This window comes from Lygodium microphyllum, chromosome 26 (assembly GCF_053477565.2).
Source record: "Lygodium microphyllum isolate KBCC chromosome 26, Lygodium_microphyllum_v1.1.10, whole genome shotgun sequence".
NCBI classification, from domain to species: Eukaryota; Viridiplantae; Streptophyta; class Polypodiopsida; order Schizaeales; family Lygodiaceae; genus Lygodium; species Lygodium microphyllum.
Genome location: NC_141160.1, coordinates 92,491,120 through 92,506,258, shown reverse-complemented (window position 1 = coordinate 92,506,258; position 15,139 = coordinate 92,491,120).

Genomic DNA, 15,139 nt, shown 5'->3' with positions numbered 1-15,139 from the left:
GGCAATCCAAGATCCCCATCATGTCAGTTCTTCTGCAATAACTTGAAGAATTCATAGGAGTCCCAAACATGATATGAAATATGAGGAACCGGCTCCATGCCTCGTAGGTTTGGAAGCAACACCAATCTAGAAGTGAGTAAAAGAAAAATGTTTTCTAGTGAAAATATCACTTCACTCTTCCTGATTTATTTTTATCTTGATTGTGTTAGGTTCGCTCTAATACCAACTATAACGTGTCTGGACCTTGCCATGTTTTAGCAGTCCATTGCTGATCTAAAAGATGCTACCTAGCATTCCCACAAAATGTCACATGATTTGTTGGTTAGCAACACCCGAGTCTACTCTGCAACGTAATGTATTGGCCAACCTTGCTAGGATGGACCTGAATCTTACTAGGTTTCTAATGGTTGAGTCATTCCACAGACTTCTAGCGTCGGGTCTTCAAACGATCTCCTTTGCAAAAAGCATCTGAACCGAAGTGGACTCATATCACACTTGGTTCAAAGAGAATGGGAAAGGAGAGGGATGCATCTCTCGACCTCTCTACTCATAGGTCAAAGTCCCATTCTGGTCCTCTAAAACGATATGAGCCAATGCTCTACCCTACATTATCTAGGTCAATACGTCATTGTGATTTGAAAGTTGAAAAGCCTCCCAGTTCTCTAGGACCACCCTGCCATAGAATGAATCCATTGGGGCTTTGTCCACACGCTTCCCTTGATAGCTTTAGTTTTTTACTTACATAAGGGTAAATTAGTGGTAATACATACGAGTAGATTTCTCAATTAACCCGTTAGCCACATGTTCCTTTACGTAATTTTGTGCACTGTCGCGAAATAGTTCAGACAAATTTTTTGAATGTAAACTTTATATTAAAATTTCAACTAGGATACAAATCCCATCCATAGGACAATTCCCGCAATTCGTTAGGATGCATCTTATTTTCTTCCAAGTTTCTGCCCTTGCACTAGTAATAGGGCCTAAAGAATCCATCTTAAGTCACGTATACCATTTGAGTAGGACCCGAAGGCAGGGGATTTACAGCCTGAGTCCCCCCTGAACACCATATTGGGGAATATGGGAATTTTCCATAAGTTTGGGACACGTGGTCAAATCTTTGGATTTGCCATAACTTGAACACTATAACTCCAAATCGAGCACTTTATAGCTCAATAGATTCCATTTTGCAAACACTTTCCAATGATAGGTCACATCATATGGTTTTGAGAAACTTATGGGCATGTTATCCGACTGCCATCTTTTTAGTATTCAAAAAATGGGAATTGGGAGATTCCCAAACGCACTAATGTTGTGTTCCTACCATCCAAGCATCCTCCTATGTTCAAACTAATCCACGGAGAGACCTCTCGTGGTAGGTTTGGTCCACATTCCCGTCATGGTTATTTAGAACCCCTTGGATAGGGTTGGTGACCAATTGGGGGTGGCATGGCGCACCCCTCCAGGAATTTAACGTGATTCATTATACTGTTTCGGTCAAAAAATCATTTCACAGATAGTGCTCCTAAAATTACAAGCACAAACAATAATGTGAGCGAGTGCTCAAAAAACCTGCTAAGGTGGAGTTCCTTTTTGAATGCTTAGCATTCAACCTTCGGATTTTTCTTGCCTTGATGTCAATTGCAATGCCCACTGTGGGGGTAGGGAATACCCTTGTTTCATCCCTCATTCTTATGCAATAAGAATGAGAATTTACGTGATTGGACTTACATCCAATTGGCTACACCCATTAATTTTCGGATGGAAAATTGTTCCTAAGCTCCATAGCTCTTGGATTGGGTTTTTGGCAAGATCTAGATAATCCAATCTCATATCCACAAGGTCTGTTTTGAGGGCAACTCTACCCTCTTGAGAATGCATTACAGATTTTAGTTCCCCTCCAACTTCCATTGTAATGCTTTTCGATCTATCATGTGGTTGAATTCTTAGTTTGGTACTGTCGAAAGGATGGCCTAACGAATTTTCCTCTTACAAGCTAGCTTTAATATAGGTTACAATGAAGACCACATCCTATTCACATTACAATCAAAACTATATCTATGATATCAAGAGAATCAGGATGCAAGATTTAACACCCTTGAGAGAAAATGCTTTCCATGTAATGTGCATTCCTTCATGCTTGATATGGAGATGCCAGCTATCTCTACTAAACACGTGTGCCTTGAGATGCCATCCCTTACAATAAATCAATTCTTGATTTTTTCTAAAGATGCATCTTACAACTAAAAGGTACTGGAACATACACCTAAGAGTGCAACTTTTGTGAGTCAAAGGCGATGATTTTTATTTCTTCCTATGAGTTACTTAACACATATATATACTCTTCATGTGTGGATTTATGCAAGCTTTCCTAGTTGTGTGATTTTATGAGTGTGAATGACCTATAAATTACAAGTAGCACTTCTACAGAAATAACTCTAATATCATGCACCAACATGATCATTTCTATGCAAGGAAGTATAATATTTTGTAAATCGAATATTTTTCCTTTATCTACTATTTGCTACTTAGGAAAGATTATCAATAGCACCTAGTTATTCAAGGATGTATTATCTACATCTAAACCCGAGTTGTTATTTGTCGTATCACCTTGATCAGTAACTCCATTGGTGTTTGTGGGATTACCATCGGCATGAGGCAATCTTCACTTGGGGGCCATCCTAGGATACCTTTCATTGTGCATGAGTCCTTGGTAGATGGCTTGCTGATTATATGCCTTACAAAAGATAGTACATATGAACCCCTCTTAAGGGGGGAGTTTGGAAACTTCTAGAAGTTTCTTCTCTCTCTCTCTCTCTCTCTCTCTCTCTCTCTCTCTCTCTCTCTCTCTCTCTCTCTCTCTCTCTCTCTCTCTCTCTCTCTCTCTCTCTCTCTCTCTCTCTCTCTCTCTCTACGTAGCTCGACAGGGGGTGGGTAGGGTATCCCTTCATCATCCTAGGGAGGGGGAGACTTTATAAGGAGGAGGAGTGGTATGGGGGGGTGACAGTGGCCTTCTCCCCACCCTCCACCTGGGCGGTCCAAAACGGCCCGCCGTCATGCAAGCCGTTGTTGCGAGTTGGGGGAGGGATAGTGGGGGAGGGGGAGGGAGGTGGCACACATGTGCCCCTCCTCCCTCATCGTCTTCATCATCATCTTCTTTGTTTGCTTCCCCTCCCTCCTGCCAGTTGGCAGCATCGACAAGGGGGGGAAGTAAAATTTTTTAAATAAAATTAGTGAATATTAGGGATAGGGGGGTGGTCCTATGGGACACATAAAAAAGGGGGGGTTTTCTACAATAATAAAATGTACAATCTTCTTAGATACTCTATTTTTGTTAGAAAGCCCTTTACTAACCTTGGAATTAATTTTCAACAATTTATCTAGGATCATTCAAACACACGTATATGCCATGTTTACACTTTAAGTACGCTTGCAAATGGTCTTAACTATATTAACTCTAAATAACCCTAAAGTACACCTATAGGATACCTGTAAGACCTATTATAGCACTCCAAGAGTGGAAAAAACACTTGCTAGTACTTGTATAAACCTAGATTCCTATCAAAATTTTATTGTTTATTACTACTTGACTAAGAACCGTGTGTATAGGGTAAATGGCACTTGTAAATACCAATAATGGTGTTGAAATACAATTTGATCACTATAGAAATGCTAAAATGAGGCCCAAAATCACTACCCCCATACCATCTTCACTTCTCCATAACACGAAGCGTGTGTGAGGGATATAATAGTAAGATAGACACCTATATGTGCTCCAAGACTTGGGGGTGTGGAAATTTCCTCCCCAAGTTGGGTTGTGTTCCCCTTTGGGTTCTTTGGGTATTATAAGAGAGGTCACCTCTCTTTTAGCTCATAACTCCCACAGCATCCACTTTTCCTTGTAGGTGTTTTCAACATTGTAATGGCATTCTAGACTAATCAAATAGCATGAAATGCAAGGGCAAAAATAAAAGTTATTTTCTTTCAATGAGATGCAAGCGAGAATAGGAAAATGATTGAAATAAAAGGAAAAGGATAGGGGCTTTACCCACTTGCAGTGACTCACTGCATCATATCAACTTCCCACTTACCATCCATATATTTTTTAAATAAAGAGTTCATCAATGATCAATCAAATCAACAAATCAATTTACAGCATTAAATATCAACAATCATCAGTGAATTACATTCAATGATTCAAAATTTCCATGGCCAAGATAATGGAAGTTGATGCATTACTATAAACAACCATAAGTAAGCTCTATATGTTGCCAAATTCAAGAGAATGAAACAAAGACTACTCCTAATCTCTCCTTCAAAAAATTGGAAAGGCCAAACAATAGGATTAAGAGAGATTACTGTGTAGAACTTAGTGGTACCTTGGTATTTGATGATGGTAGTTGTTGAAGCTTAAATCACTAGTCCTCTTCTTGATCAATTATTGATTATCAAATGCCTCTTAATGTAAATGATCAATGGTGATCAATTCCATTGAAGCTTTTGTCAAATTCTATGTCCTTCACTGTGAACTAACATTTTTCTAGGTTTTCATATAGTTTGTATTGTCTTAGCTTCTCAAAGACTAATACTAAATATTGCTAGTGTTTCTCTAAGGCTTTGCTATAAACTAGGAGATCATCTATGTAGGTAATGATGAATACATTGATCTCTGGCCAGAATACTCCATACATTAAGCCATAGAAGGTACCTGGCCCATTACTCAATCCAAACCCTAGGATTATCCACTCAAAGCTTCCATATCTAGTACGAAAAGTTTTGGGAATATCTTCTTGGGCTATACACATTTGGTGGTAACCTAAGATCTATGCAATTGACGTATTTTGCTCCATGGAGACTATCTAATAGGTTTGCAACTAAGGGTGTGGGATATTTGTTCTTGATAGTGATCTTATTAAGAGCCCTATAGTCTACACACAATCTGAGTCCCTTTTCATTCTTCTTGACAAATAATATTGGGGCACCAAATGGGGAATTTCTTGGTCAGATAAAGCCTTGCTCTTCCAATTCATGCAATTACTTCTTCAACTCCATCAGCTCGGTGTGATTCATGTGGTATGGTCCTTAAGTATCACTTCTAATTCTTTGTTTCCAACTTGTAATTTAGGATTCTTGGTAGCCTCCTACTCCATTGGTTAGACCATGCATAAGTATAACATATCTCCCTACTTCACTAATTTCTCCACTTGTTTGGCACTACAAGCCATGATGTGAGGCCTAATATTTTTTACTTATGAAGGCATTACTTGAATTGGAGCTCCTGGTTTACTAGGTTTTGACTTTGCAACTTGGCGAGAAACTCCAATCTTGCTCTCCTTCATTTGCATTTTGATGGGCATCCTACTTAGGAGTTGCATCCTTTCACATAGTACTCTTATGCCCTCTCCTTGCACATCCAACAACATCTCATTAACTCCTTTCCCAAACATTGCAATTGTACTTTCTTTACTTCCTTTACTTCTCCTTTCACAAAAGTCACCATTAATCTTTTTGGGGCCTTAGAAAACTTTAGCCCATGCTTTACTGCACAATCTGGTGTGACAAAATTGTGAGTGGCTTTCGTATCTACCATGATTGCTTGATCCCCTTCACTAACTCTTCCCTTAAGGTATAAGTGTTGTACTACTGCTATCCAAGCCACCATGCATTGGGGATGTGCACTAATTGTCCCCACTTGTGGGTGGTCTAGGCTCTCTTCACTTCCATTGGGGATCTCTTGAATGCACGGGGGTTGTGGCTCCTCTCCTCCACAAGCAATAATGGTTGTTACCCTAGACCCACTTGTTGAGGCTGTGTTTTCCATGGGGCATCTATTTTGGTAGTGTGGTCCTTGGCACTTGAAAAATCTAACCTTTGTGGTTGAGGCTTTGGATCTCCACCATGATGTGTTTGATCCTACAAACCTGTAAGATGTGCTAGGGGTTGGTCTATAGTGGTTGTTTTTCCACTTTCCAAACGCTCCCCTTGGTACCAAGGCTAACTGCAAAGTGGCTAGGGTTACGCATGAGATTTGACTGTGAATCTCCAAGAAGGGGCCTCTTGGGGGGTTGGTCTCGAGGTCCAAGAGTTGATGGTGAGGTTGGTGTTGAATCTAATTTGACTCCCTTGGGTTGTCCTCCTCCCTTCTAAGTCTACTTATCTTTTAGCCATCCACATGGCCTCTATCAGAATGGTTGGTTCTTGTCTTTCTATGTCTCTCCTAGATCACTCTTGCATGCTGAATCGAAATCCATGTAACTTTGTATCTATGCCCATGTTTGGTAGTTGCAACATCAATTGTCTACACTTGCTAACATACTCCATCTTCCCTTGTGCTTGCTCAAAGTTTCTCCACCCATGTCTAACTTTTAATTTTTTTTCATCTTTGGGATGAAGTAATCTTTGAGTTCTTCTTGTAGTTCGTCCCATGAGAAGACAATGCAATGCATCCTTGCTCTTGTTCCAGTAGGTGCCAACTATCCAAATAGATGACTGCCACTTCTCCCTTCCTATCTTCAATGATTCTAGCATACTTCAAGTATCTACCTACCTCTGCAATCCATTTCTTCAAGTTTGCCCGTCTCTCCCCCCTTTTACTTGGTGGGTTGAGGCATCTTGAACTTGCAATAGTCATCTTCTAATCTTTCACTCTCCTCTTTACCCTTATTGCTTTGTCTCTTGTCTTTCTTCTTGTTTCCTACTTCAGATTCCTTCTCCTTGTCCTTCTTTGTATATTGAGCTCTCTTAGACATTTCCTCCCTAGCTAAGCCTATCTACCAATCTATCCACCTCTTCTTGTAGTTTGTGTCTCTTCTCTTTCTCTTGTTGTTGTATAAGCCACTCCCTATACCCTTGCTCCTCTTCAAACTTCTCTTTTTCTACTCTTCTTCCTTCATTTGTATATTCTTCCAAATTGAGTCTAATAAGCTTGACATGCCCTCCAACTGCCTCTCTAATCTGGCTGCTTTTTCTTTTTGAGCTTCTCTACATTCTTGATCTTGACTCTTCTTCCTCTCTTCAACCATTGGCATGGGTGCATTCTCTTCATTGTTCTCCATGTTGTTGTGGGAGGCGGTGCCTCAGCCCTAGTGTTGTTGCTATAGGGAAGCCATATTTCACCTTCAGATAGTGGTTGTGCTATGAGAAAGCTGCATCACGTCTTCAAATGGTGACTTGTGTTAGAGTCATCGTGCCAGGGGTCGTCGCAACATGGGGCATCATGATACAATTTTGGGACAATGGATCTTCTGTCCTACTTTTGTGAGCACTCCTTAACTCCGAGAAAGAGTTGCTTTGATACCAAGTGTAATACACCTACACTCAATCACTCACTCAACACAACACAAAAAGGTAACGCATATATGTGAGAGCAATGTACACTCTTGTATTATTCAATGAAAGAAACGGTACAACATAGGCACATCCTAGGACTACACCCGTGTGACACTGCACATGTGAGGGTTCAGCACTTGGTATAGGGAATCACATGTAGAGTGGAAACCAAGCAGGGCTTAGAGTCGCCACTACTCCCTATATAGGTGTTTCACATGTGAAGATTCATCACTAGGTAAAGGGAATCACACGTAGAGTGGAAACCAAGTAGGGTTTAGAGTCATTACTACTCTCTATATAGGTGTTTCTAGTAGCAATGACATGTACGGTATAGCTACAAATTCCTTACACTAGTAAGCCATATACACACATACAAATAGATAAAGTCAAGGAAGGCCTAGAGCTAGTTGATCATCTCTAAATTGATTTGATTTCACCAAGTTATCCACATCAGTAGTATCTAGTCTCAAACTTTTGTAAGACTAAGAAGCTTGCATTCTTAAACTTATTGGACTACTTGTAAAAAGATATTTTTTCTTTTAAAAATAAAAAAATAAGGATTATTGCACATCACCATTGCTAGCTTAGCTTAGCATCCTTGATCTTAATGGATTACTTGTCAAAATAGATTTTTTTCATTGTTGCCAAAGGGGCATATTGCACACTCAAGATTTAAGATTCCCCTTGAGCTCAAGAGTACTTCATCTTACAATGTTCCAGTGCAATGCTAGCTTTCTAAATTGTTAAGGTTGCATGTCTTATTATTTGGGATGAGGCATAGTGATGCATTGACATGCTTTTGAGGCATTGGATAGAACATTGAGGGATATTATGGAATGTGATATGCATTTTGGAGGAAAAGTCATTCTCTTTTGTGGAAACTTTCATCAGATCCTACCGGTGGTCCCAAAGGGTAGTGAAGAGACAATTGATGCAACCCTGTGTCTTTCTCCTCTGTGGAATCATATGCAAGTTTTATGTTTGTCTCAAAATATGTGAGTTTCTATGCAAGATGGGGATGATGGGTTTATTGAATGGTTTCTCTCTATTGGTGACAGTCACAATTATTTGGATAGTGGTAATTGTGTTACTATTCCACCACATATGGTTTTGCAAGATGCAACCATGGATGGTCTCATCTCGCATGTTTACATGGACATTCATTATCAACAAGACCGTTCATCTTTTTTCAAAGGATGAGCTATTCTTGCCTCTAAAAACAAAGATGTTGATGCATTGAACATTGCATCCTTGCATGAAATGCTCATGAATTATCATATATATTACAATTATGCTAATTCTATAGCTGAGACAAATGCAAAATCTTTCCTTTACTCTAGTGAGTATTTGAACTCCATAGATCTTAGGAGGCGGTTTTCCACCACATTATTTAGTCTTGAAAAAGAATGTGCTAGTAATGCTACTAAGAAACTTGAATCCTGCTATTGAGCCTTAACAATGATACAAGGTTGATATGAAAATATTTTCACATAAAAATAGTGGAGGTTGAAATTATCACAAGAACTAATGTTGGTGATACTGTCTTTGTACCCAGAATTATCTTTATCCCAATGTTTGTTGTAGGGTTGCTCTTCATCATGTGTAGGAGACAGTTTCCTCTTAAGTTGGCTTTTGCTATGACAATTAACAAGTCTCAAGGGCAAACATTGAACTTCTTAGGGTTGTACCTTAAGACACCAATATTCTCTCATGGTGAGATATATGTTTCTTATAGTTGAGTAATATCTATATGTTCCATAAAGGTTTTGTCAGAAGACTAAAGTGAAAATACTCATTTCTGTGTAAACATTGTGTACGTAGAGATGTTGCAGAAAGCTTGTCATGTGCATGCCTAACAATTCCACGACAACACGTTTTAGTGGTTCATCGGGGAACTATCCTAGATGGCTTCACTCGGCACTCGTGAGAATGCACGGCTTCTATCGTCTAGGTTTCCCAAAGTCCACCCTGTAATGGAAGATACCAACCGTCCCCACCATGAGGATCAACCTACAAGCTTGGGGTCCTAATTTGACAACTGAGGTCTTGATACATCAACTAGCTCCATCGAAGGTGTCCCAAAAGGGCTTCTCGTTCGACTGGAGCGATCGTAGCTACCCTTGGTTCATGGAGTGCAACACTTTTTTCTAGTAACTGGTTAGGATTCAGGGAACCTTAATGGAGTTCTGACATAGCCGCCACACCTTTCCCCTAAGATAATTTCTGATCAAGGTTTTAAGACCTGACCTTAGGTAAGTCAACGCTCAGCTCTACCTACTTTTTTCTAATTAACGTTTCATTCAACCTCTTAATAAGAGAAGCTCCCAACTTACCGGGACCACCCATCCGTAGTAGGATGGATCCGTCACAGGGATCTCACCCACCTACTTTCCACAAATGGTTTTCTTTCGTTTTTTAATTACCTATCACATTAAGTTATGGCATATAAAAGTAGATTTGTTAATTAACCCGTTATCACAGGTTCCCTCGCATAATTTTACGGCACAACATAAAGACAGAGAAAATAATCTTTTGGCAAAACATATTAATTTATTATTTTGCAAAGTTAATTAAATGATTTTCCCCTTCTAGCTATGTAGAAGATAAACCTTCATTCATTGGAAAATCCCTTCTGTCTGTGTAGAAGAAAAGAAACCCTCCAAGATTTCTACCCCTTCATCACTAGTACCAAGGACTCTCGGATCCCATCCGGATTCGTGTGAGGGTTAGGCAGTTCCTAAGAGTGATCGATAGATTTACGGCCAAAGCCCCCCTGGCATTCCTGCCTCCTTCTGCCTAACGGATTTCTCACTGAGCGACCTCTCACCATCGAGGCCGGTCCAAAGCTCCTCGCGGCGGTACAAAACAATCCCCCTTGGAGCAAGGTTCCGCATCTAGCCATGGGGGAGGCATAACATGATCTTTCCTCTTATTATCCTGATTATATATTTACAATTAGCTTTAAGTGCTACAAGCACAATCAATCTTTCTTGTGCAACCATCAATGGATACACAAATAAAAAAGAAATAGCAACAAGTGTTTTTAGCATAGAAAGCAACCCCACCCAAATCTAGAGTTTCTCTTTTAAGGTCTCACCTTATTCCTAGGGTTTTGCTTCCTACTTGCAACTCTTTTTCGGGATCCGCAAGATATTTCACGAATCTTATTAATTATGAGAAGTCTATTTTATCCTTATGAAAAATTTATTATTTCCACCCTAAAAGATAATATGGGCATTTATGCCTATGTTATGCAATTCACGCACTGCCCTACGCTAACTTGCACTTAGCATGATTTCAAATGATTATCCAAGTCTGTTTAGACTATAGAATTTGTATCGACAAATTCTTATCAATGTCCAAAAAGTCCTACAGACTTTTGATATTTATTTAATTTCTTGATACTGATAGTTTTAGGGTTGTCGAGTATTTCATAGTTGTTTTCACTTCAACATTCTCGCTGGTTCACACATGTGTCAACTCATGATATTGACACTCTCGCTAATATAATCATTAATATTAACATTGTGTGTGGTTTCAATAAGAAAATAATTTTTATTTTATTCTACTCATATTCTATGGTTTAATTGACAATGTCCATGACCATTTTCTGAACTTTCAACGTTATCTAAAAATATCAATTTTCATTTGGCTATGTTCTAAGTGCAATGTTGATTGTTTTTCTGAATTTTTTATTCCAAGCAATGAAAAAATCATAAGTGCAAATTTTCTTTCATCTTTAAGACATTGAATTATATTTCCATGCACCTAATTTATGTGCATCTAGTATATATTTTTCTATATAACTTTTTGTTGATTTAATGCATTGATTATTTCATGATATTCTCTAAATGATTTTTTTATAAATTATTATAAAATTCATATGCATCTTCTTATCATTAGCAAAAGGAAATAGAGCAATTCACTTTCAAAAAAAAGCTATTAAATATTCCCTTCCTTAACAACGTCTACCATTTTTCTGTTATTATGATCACGTGCATCAACCATAATTAAGATATTCTCTTAACGATAGACATATAATCCTTTTCCAAGTGAAAGAGTCTTTTCATTGAATACTTAATTATTATATTACTTAGGTTATTTTTCTAAGTGACAGTTCATGTGCATTTTCATTAGAATGCATTTATGATCGTTTAAAGCCAAATAAAGCGATAAGCTTATGAAACATTAATTTTTTCCAAACCGATGAGATATTACCTCTCTCAAGTCTGCTGTAATGGGGGTCTTGTCAATTCTTACCGTGCCATTTTATCCATCGACCGCGTTCCTTGCTTCCCTTGCTTCAAATGTGTTTTTTGAATTTCTTTGAACTTGCGGAGCCATGGATGTCAAGCAAAATTGACGCTGTAGTTCAGGGAGAGTTGGTGGTCGTTCGAAAAAACTTTGCCAGCGTTTTGCTTAGCGATTTCATCATATGGGACGAAGGTGTAGCAAGGGGTAGAGAAAATGAAAATGAGGTAGCAGGGGGGTATTTTTGTAATATTTCCACAACGAAAAATTGAAGATCCTAAATCTCACGCAAAAGTGGAGCAAAGTAATCTCCTGCAACGAAAAAATGTTGGTGGCTAAGTGCTCCCTCCGTATGCATCATCAAATTCCAACCCGCATCATGCATAAGAGTTCGTGGCTCAAAAGTCGTAGTTCCACTCGGGAACACCATTAACGGGAAAAGCAAAAGGATAATGAAAAAATTTTTGGCAAATTTTTTTATTATTAACCTCTCCCCTTCAGCCGTTGCATGGCGGGGGGAGAGGGAGTGTGAGAGGAGTGGGTGTGGAGTAGGAGAGCATGGGGGGGAGGAGGCATGCAACTAGCCACGTATGTGGCTATCCCTCCCCCCTTCTACCTATATATGACCCCCCTCCACAAGAGGGGAAGGAGGAAAAGGGAATCTGGTGCGCAGATCGGATGCTGTACGCTCGCGTAGTGAATGCCGGAAGGCCCCCAAAAACAATAGAACTCTACTTTTTGCACAAAATACAAGGTAAAATAAATGAACGACATGAACAAGAGACCAATTGGGTGCAATCTCCCCCCATGCCTTGTGTGAGCGCTCCACAAAGCATGTATTTTATGTATTAATCATCTTCAAGCTCAAATAATAGCCCAAATTACAAAATAGCAAGCTTTTAGCTTTTGAGTTTGCTTTAACACAAAATAGGAATAAAGCTAATGGACGGTGCCCAAATAGGAATAAAGCTAATGGACATGCCCAATACAATGTCCAAGTAGAAATAACATAATCGTGCGCCCATGCGCATACAAAATAATAATAAATATCCAACGCCTCAATAAATAGGCGTGACAAAATATAGGCGCCATGCCTAAGGTATGCGCCCATCAAAATATAAATGATAAATCGAATACTCGCTATCCTCCAATGCTTTCCTCCGCCACTGCTCCTATCTCTACACATCAACTGAAGCATTCACAATCATTAGTAAAATAATACAATTAAACTGACAAAAGTGAATACCTAGCAGTCTTCTGCTACATAAATAAATCAACTGGTTAGAAATCAATCCTAACCTTAATTTATTACGAGTGCGCACTTTAAACTCATAAACGTTTATTAATTTAATATGCATTTTGCGGAATCACCCGCTATGGAATCACCCATGTACACACTAAATTAATGAAACGCCCGAAAAGGACAGGCGTCCCCATCAACTTCTCGCACAAAGAATCCACTTTGTATATAAGCCCTGGTCATCAAAGTTTACAGAATCCACCGTAAAACCTCACGGAATCCACCGTGGCACAGAATCCACCGTGAAATATGCCCTCCTGGCATCATACCCCCGGGTGGGATAGCAATTGACCTCAATTGCTATTAGCTCAATGTGGAGCTAACAGAGTGGGGAAAGCAATTAAGTCTCTAGCGTACATCCATTGTGCTTCTTCTACAGGATGGTTCTTAAATTTGACTAAATATCTAGAATATCTTCGGCCAGTTCTAGTGGTCATAAAGTCAGTGTCTATTATAGCTTCAGGTTCAAGTATTTCAGTCTCTTCCTCTAATAGAGGTGGGTTTTCATAAACAGGGTGTGCAGGTAATTGGCCTCTGAACTAATATGAAATATGTTGTGAATTTTCCATTGAGGTCGTAATTCTAACTTGAATGCATTGTCATTAATTTTATGAATGATCCTAAATGGTCCATAGAATCTAGGAGCTAATTTCACAACTGGGTGTCTATCTACACTTTGTAGTCTACGTTTTTCTATTCTCAACCAAACATAGTCATCAACTTTGAAATTCATTGCTTGTCTTTTCTTATTGGCTTGTTTGGTATATGATTGCTGGGCTTTGGCAATTAACCTCATCAAAAATAGTATTATGCATACTAGTAATATCATCAGCACTTTGAATTCTATTTGACAAAGATGCAATAGGTGTAGACAATCTATAACCATAAATCACTTCAAACGGTACTTTCTTTATAGATGTGTGTGGTGTATTGTTATATGCAAAATGCAATAAATGCAAATGTGTATCCCATGTCTGTGGTTTAGAAATAGTATAAGCACGTAAAAGATCTAGTATAGTACTGTTAGTGGCTTCTATTTGTCCATTAGTTTCAGGATGAAATGCAGATGAGAAATCAATTTTTGTGCCTAGGTTAGCAAACAGAGTAATCCAAAAGTTGTTACAAAATCTAGAATCACGATCAGAAATAATAACTTTTGGTAATCCATGGTTAGTGAAAACAGTTTTCAAAAACAATTGTGCTGTCTGTGATGCTGTTAAAGTTTTCTTACATGGAATGAAATATGCTTGTTTACTAAACCTATCTACTACTGTCCAAATCATATCATGGTTAGATTTATATTAGGTAAACCAGTAATAAAATCCATAGAAATTTGTTCCCATGGTCTCGATGGAATAGATAAAGGCATAAGTAATCCATACTGTTTACCATGATGTCGCTTAACTCTTTGACAAATCAAACATTCAGAAACAAAGTTAGATACATCAGTGTCCATATGCGGCCAATAAAAATCTTCAGTTAATGTACATAAAGTAGATATGATACCTCTATGACCTTGATATGGAGGACAATGAATCTCATTCAAAACAAAAGATCTGAATGGAACTATAACACATAATCTTTTTTCATAAAACATAAATCCATCATTATAAGATAGTGAATCAATAGGAATCAAGTTATTTTGAACTAATTTATTCCAATCAGTATGAAAAGTAATATTCTGATGATAAGTATCTTTCATAGCAATTAAAGAATCAAAAAATATAATAGAAATATTATGAATGGCAGGTCTTCTACTTAATGCATCAGCCACTACATTTTCTTTACCGGGTTGATATTGAATGATAGGATGAAAACTTTGAATAAAAGATGCCCATTTGATATGTCGGTCAGATATTTGAGGTTGGCTAAGTAAATGTCTAATACTTTGCTGATCGGTCTTAATCATAAATTTTGAACCGATTAAGTAGTGTTTCCACTGTCTTAAGGCTTGTACAACAGCTAATAATTCTTTATCATATGTGGAATATTTCAGTTCAGAGGGTTTCAGCTTACAACTGGAATAGGCTATGGGATGATTATCCTGCATAAGTACGGCTCCTATTCCTGATCCACTAGCATCAATCACTACTAGAAAGAATGGTCTATTAAAATCAGGCATCTGTAATACAGGGGCATGGGTTAATGCATGTTTCAATAAGTCAAAGGATTTCTGTTGATTATCGGACCAATGATAAACAATACCTTTCTTCAAAAGTTTGGTCAATGGTAAAACAAGTAATGAAAAATTACACACAAACT